This window comes from Rhinichthys klamathensis, unplaced genomic scaffold (genome assembly GCF_029890125.1).
Source record: "Rhinichthys klamathensis goyatoka isolate OS25496 unplaced genomic scaffold, OSU_Roscu_1.1 h1tg000040l_1, whole genome shotgun sequence".
Lineage (NCBI taxonomy): Eukaryota > Metazoa > Chordata > Actinopteri > Cypriniformes > Leuciscidae > Rhinichthys > Rhinichthys klamathensis.
Genome location: NW_026606587.1, coordinates 12237758 through 12244967, shown reverse-complemented (window position 1 = coordinate 12244967; position 7210 = coordinate 12237758).

The window sequence follows — 7210 nt, the reverse complement described above, 5'->3', positions numbered from 1 at the left end:
TCATTACTCGCTTTGAACAATGAGAGCTTGTTTTTCTTTATCTTTTTGTTTCATTCAGTAATCCATCTAGCCTATTATATTTCAACTGTCTACACAAGCTTTGGCACTGTGTGATTACCAGGATCGCGTTTTAGTCAAATGTATTGCGTTCTTTGTTTTTCTTAACTGTCTTTGAGAAATAACATTTGAAGTTATTCAAATGACTCGCATTTTTATCGCTTTGGCATTTTGATGGACCCTCTATACTATAATGGCGCTATTGTCGGTGAAGCAGGCGGAATTGTCTCTAGCTGAGAGATAAACTGCGTAGTTATTGACACAAATCGTGTGGCTCATGGAAACCATCATTGTTGACTTTACGCGTCTCGTAACTCGCGGACTCAAGCTCGCGCACGGCGCACGTGCAGAAGCGCACGCGTGATGTGACACTAAAGAGCGTGAAGACTCGCCCAATCAGCACAGTCATGGTTTAGTGAAAAAAAAAAAAAAAAAAAAAACCCCCGGCTCATTTTAAGCCTTGAAGGAAAATGAAAGAAACGTGTTTTATTCTGAACACCCTTTAATTAATCACTGGGGCTAGTTGACCCACTTTTCCCCCCACAATATTTAATTTGTGAATTTCTGTATAGACACACACCTTGATTTTTAACTACAATAAGCTATTAAACATTTCCACCTTAGTGCCAAGGAAAAAAAATTAAAAAAAAATTTTAGGACATGTTGACTTGTGTTTTGCTTGTTCATGTTGTGACTCTATAGGGTAAGCTGTCGATTAAACAGCATATTCAGGCATTTCAGCACTATTTAAAAAGCAATATTAGTATGAAACAAAACAGCAAATACAGACATTGTGCAAAATTATCAAACTTGTTTTGATACATTTGACCCTATTTTTAAAGTGACATAGTCGAGGTTCACTCTAAACTTTATTAACATCACCGGGCGGTTATTATACCAGCCCTCAACAAACATTCTTCATCTGCTGAGTAACGCAGACTGCATCTGAGCTCTTTTCCCATCTGTGCGTGTGGTACTTCCAGCAGGTGTTTCCAAGTGGAAACACCATCAATGGATAGTGAGTCATGAATGGATTTGTGCCTCACCCCCTACTTACAGATCACCACATCCTCTGCAATGCCATCAGATGATTCACAAGGTCTTATCTACTATTTTGCCTTGGCAAAACTGTTTGACAGGAGCACAGTGAAAGAGACCTCAGCCGCATCATTTATCAAATCACATCACTGCAATGTACTTCTTTAAAATGCACCAGTGGTCCTGATATATTCAGCCTTTAACTTTGTGGTTAGACAGTGATTGTACATGATGCAGCATTAACTTGCTATGAAACCCTAAACGCTTCATCAAGACTGAATGCACTTCTATTCTTACACTAATTTCCCCAGCAATGGTGAAAATGACAATAGGGGTTAAAGAATGGCAGGAAAAGTCAATCTCTTTTCACTCAGATTTAGCCAAAAACAGATGAGACTCGAAGTTCTGTAACTTGCCAATAAGAAGTTTTTAGATTGTAGTACTTTTTTCCATTACATTGCTGGGCTGTATTCCTCCCAAGCTTCTTTTGTCTAAAACAAGCTTTTTAAATGATGTTTTTAAAGCCTTTAGTGTTCAGTGGTTTGATTTGTAGATGTGTTTTAGGTCTCGAGTTTGATTTATTTGCGACAACTTTATTACAAATATATCGGTCTTCTCAACTTCTATTGGCCTGTTTCATTTGTCAAATATGCTGACAGCTTTAAAGTCCCCCTGCAGTCAATCATTGTATCCCTTAAAACTTATCTTTGATGCACCAAAATGACATATTTAAATGTTTTTTCCTTGAATTTCTTTTTGGCATGCCTTAAAGTAGCTTGAATGTAACTCTACACCCTTGCCTCATTTAGTACAAGCGGTTCTATGAATATGCAAATGAGCCCCGCCTCCACTCACTCACTCAGCTCAGAGATCCACTGGTTGACGATCACACGTTGATCTGATTGGTTACAAGGTAGTTTGTGACGTCAGAAACACCAGCGATTTCAAACTGTGTTTTTGAGACTGTCTTTGGTTCACTGCAGTTTTAAGGAGAAAATACTCAGCAATGCTGTCGACTTATGAACTTACACATGGTTTGTCTTAAAGCACACACCACATAGACATATAAACAACATTAAACGCTTGACTTTCACTACAGGTGGACAAGTTCAACACACAGCAGACAAAATCAAGCATATATCCTGTCTTCTCCAAGAAGGTTAATTCTTGTATTCTTTCAGGAATTTATTGCAAGTATACTGGTCTTTAGGCCAATAAACGGCAGTACGATGCAAAACTGTGATTGATTTCACCCCTATGCTAGTCTGTTATTAACTGAGCAACTAGAACATCAAAATTCATTAGATAATTTAGTTCTACAGCATTTTACATTATTCAACAAGGTGAAGAAAGCATTACAACAAACAGGATGGAGTATTGGGGCTTTTCCTTATCATCTATAGGGCCATTTTCCTGGGATGCGTTCCACTCCAAATTTTTATGTCCTTCACTCGCTAACTTCCCTCTGTCTCTGGACTAGGATGTGCGTCATTGCTTACGTTGCATGAGTGCCTACTACTGGTGGAACTCGTGCATTAGGTTTAAATGGAACACACTAAGCCCTTGATCACTTGGAATTCACTATTTAAACCCCTTTTTTGAACTTGTTTTATGCACCATTCTATATGCAAATATGTTGTTGGAGAAAATATATAAAGTCCTATAGGTATATGAGCTGTTGGAGAAATATAAAATTGCACAAAAAAAAAAAAAAAATTTTTTTCATCAATAATATAAACTTTGACTGTGAAAATAGGGTAGCTATTAGTACTATCCGATTCAATCTCAAAATAATTAAAGTGCCCCTATGGTGAAAACCAAGTTTTTAATGTTGTCTATGTGGTGTTTTTAAGACAAACCTTGTGCAAATTCATAAGTCAACAGCATTTTCTCCTTAAAACTGCAGTGAACCAAAGACAGTCTCAAAAACACGGATTGAAATCGCTGGTGTTTCTGACGTCACACACTACCTTGTAACCAATCAGGTCAACGAGCCGGCGGGCTTTAGCATCATTAACAGCGAACTAGCAGGGGAGTCTCGAGAGATGCCAGGCAATCCCGGTATATATTTTTGTTGATATGAAAAATCAGGAAGATTTAGCAATATTGCGGGTGTATGATGTATATTACGAAGTTATGATGAACTATATGCCTTTCTCCACTGACGGTCTAAGTTGTTTAAAGCGTTTCTGATGATTGTTAGAAGGCAGACTGAGATGGCGAACGGGAACATCGTTTGTGTAACATTAGCAACTCATTATTAGCTGTATGATAACATAGTCAAGCAAAAGGCTAATCATATTAATTACCGTTATGTGTCCGATGTTGTAAAGAGCGATACCATTGTGCAGCGTTTACCGTAAGTTGGCTGAGTGAAACTCTGAGCTGGTGCGAGTGAGTGGAGGCGGGGCTAATAAGCATATTCATGAATCCGCATGAAGCAAGGGTTGTAAAGTTGCATTCAAGCTATTTTAAGGCATGAAGGTTTTTTTTCATTTAAAAACGTTTAAATGTAATTTTGGTGATCAAAGATGAGTTTTAAGGCATAAAATGATTGACTGCAGGGGGACTTTAATATATCATAGTTAAGAACGATCTGCTGTGACGTCACAATCAAGTTGAATTGTGGGATATATAGAGCTGCTTGAAGTGTACATATTGAGTAGACTCGCTCCCTCGATCAAAATCAAGGGGACGAGGGCCTGTCCATATAAACTTTCCTCGCCCACTTGACAAAGTGGAACGCACTTGGGATGGTGGCAGGGATTCCCCCGAGGGGAAGTGCTTAGGGAAGTTCTCGAGTGTATGTCTAAAAGCAGTGTAACACACCCCAGGTTGCATTCACACTGCCAGTGGGAACTCTGAAGTGACATGAGCTGGCTGAAAGCGACGTAACTTAAGCCAAGGGGGTAATCCATCAACCGGAAGTTGAAGCCGGCCGGGTGCCGCCATCTTGTAGCAGAACTTCACTTGCGTTAGCATTTCCATTGACTCCCATTCATTTTGGCGTCACTTTGACAGCGAATAACTTTACATCTGAGGCGTTTAAAGACTCCATTTGTCCATTATTTATTTCTAAAGAAACACGACAATGTATAAAGGGGTCCTTCACCTTCTATGTTACATTATGGCCCCGTAGAAACAGATTTTGTAAAAATTGGCTAACGATTGCGTCATAACCACTCGACTCTCTGTCGCGCTGTACAGAAATTACCGTACAGACAGGAGGAGAAGCTCGCAGGCAATCGGGGGGACGTCCCGTCAAGGGAGAAGCCCATAGATAATGAGTCCATAAAAGCAACGGAATACTTACTCCTGCTCACTCACGCCAAATAACTCTTCGCTCAAGTTCCCCGTCTCTGCAAGATTAACGTTGGCAATTTTCACGCACAGCTACTAGAAGATTAACGTCTGTCAGACAGGTTGCTCACGTCATCAAGCTTAGTTTGAGTCGGTTTGAGTCTGCGCGTCAGGAACGGAAGTGCTCAAAAATCGCTAAAAATGGGCTTCAACTGTCTCAACTGAGTTCCAATGAGATGGCTCTGTCCACTTCTTATACTGTCTATGGGTTAAGCACGCCATTCAGCAACGTCAACATCTTCGGGATGGAGGATTGAGAAGTGCCTGGCATCTGTTCATCTATTGCTGTTTTCTATGTTCGTGGAGTTAGTTCATGGTAGGGAATTGTGGGAATGTCAATTTACGGTTTTTCACTGTAAATTATACAATGAGTTGTTCTTTTCACTTTCAAAAACTGTAAATTTAACGGTATTTTACAGTAAAATTACATTAAATGTACCGTTAGATCTATCACAGTTATTTACCGTATATAGTAAGGAAACTTTCTGTTAACCAATTAACAGTTTTGCACTGTAGCATTTTTACAGTCTTTTACCGTTAAAATCACGATCATTTTTTACAGTGTATAAGTAAGCAATAAGGTACGAAAGGCTGTGTTGTATCGTGAATAAGTTTTAATTATTCTTATTTGTTTTGATTATTTAATTTCTTCTATGTAAAGCACTTTGAATTACATTAACCGTTAGATCTATCACAGTTATTTACCGTATATAGACTTATGAAATGTATGAAATGTATGAAGTGTATGAAATGTGCTATATAAATAAACTTGCCTTGCCATGCCTAAGTAACGGCTGAAGGGCGTTGTTAGGCACGACGCGAAGCGGAGTGCCTGCAACCCCTTCATCCGTTACTTATTCACAATACAGCACTTGCCTCGAGTACCTTATTGATTTTATAAAACGGTTACCACACAATAAAAATATTAAAGTTAAAAAAATATGTATTAGTGCAACTTTCATGAAGTAAAATCACTAAAAGCCTTCCTTCCGCTAGAAAAAAAATAGTCCCTGACCGTGAACAGCAACAACGTTCCAATGTGTAATATGCATTAAAGCTCAAATAAAACAACATAGGAACAAAAGTGTTGCGCAGTGATAAATAGAACCGTTGGGTGAAGCGGTCATAGCCGTGTTTTATCATGAATAAAGCACAGCTATTGACCAATCAGAATCAAGGATTGGAACTAACCGTTTTGTTACTAAAATCGTTCCCAGTTCCAGCCCGATCTCACGGCAATTCGTACATATTTTACGAGTTACCAAATTCATACGAATGACCTACCCCTGACCCCGCCCCTAAACCTACCCATCACGTGGGTTTTGACAAATCGTACAAATTCGTACGTGTGAGGTCGTATGAATTAGTACGAATTAGCCAGCTTTTAATCACTCGTACGAATTCGTACGAATTGGTCGTGAGATAGTGTTGGCCAATCCGCCAATAGTTATGGGAACTATGAAAACGGTGCGAAAGCTTCTTATGATCACAGGGGTGCCAGTCCAGTCACACATCACATCAGTCAATCAATGCCTCACTGCATGTGTGCACTAGACCTGCCAAAGCACGAGGAAATGACTTTTAGATTACATTAGTGCTTGCTGTTCTCATACGAGGAACTGGTGCGTAGTTCTGAAAGACCACATTTTGGGGCACCCATACATGTGTATGTCATCCAGAGCTTGCATAATGATGCAGGTGTAAAATCAAACTTGGTTTAAATAAATTGCAAACCTTTTAGTCCAAACCATGTGTCTAGAATGCTTTCAGAAACGTGTTCACATAGTTCCAGGAGTTGCAATGCATTTCACACCGTTTTTAAACATTTAGTCACCAGGGATTTTTTTTTTTTAAATGAGGATTTTTTGACTGACTGCTCTCATACTGAATGCTACCATATTTTTTGAGTGCTTTTTGACTGTTAAGACATTCATTCTGTGCAAATGTTGGAAGACAAATTTACCCCAGCAAAAATGAAGAAAATGGTATTATAAAATCCAATTTTCTGCAAGAGTGACTCACTCAGTGTTTAGATTGTGGCAAGGATTTCAATCCAGCTGTTCTGGGAAAGTTATCAGAATTATTATTATCGTTAAAATGGCTCCCTAGGGGCACATTCAACGATTTGAGGAAAAATAAAAAATACAATTTTTCAATGTATTTTTACCTTTGAGAGCACTCTTTGGAAGTTCTCAGAACAAGCATACACAGCAAAACTGTTCTCCACTTTTTGAGGTCTAGTCCTGATTTAATTTTTCAGAACATAGCCAGCACACAAGGATAAATTATGTGTAGCAATGTGTTTCTTCATCTCAGCCTAGCTTTGGCATCCTCAAACAGCAACCGACTTTTCGGTCATGGTTTTAATGCATTACACCGTGTCGTTTATTTAGTGAAAAAAAAAAAAAAAAAAAAAAAAAAAATCCAGACTGTACCTTTTCATTCATTTGAGGGAGTACCCAGAAAAGACCTAAAGATTCAACAGCTGCGCTCACATATGGATTGAATTCATCTTTGGCTAGTTACAGAGGTAAGTCAAATTCAGGTGGTCTTCCACCACAAATAAATTCAACCCTGGGGAATAGTGATATATCAGGCAAATGAAGTCTCCTCCTATGAGTGGTTAATCAGGGACGTGTTACTATGAGAAATAGAAACATCTGGACGTAGGACATGAGGAATTGTAAACCTTTCGTCATTGTGAAGTCACTAATCTATTGCAAACTCCTAAAAGTGTGTATGTGGGGAAGAAACG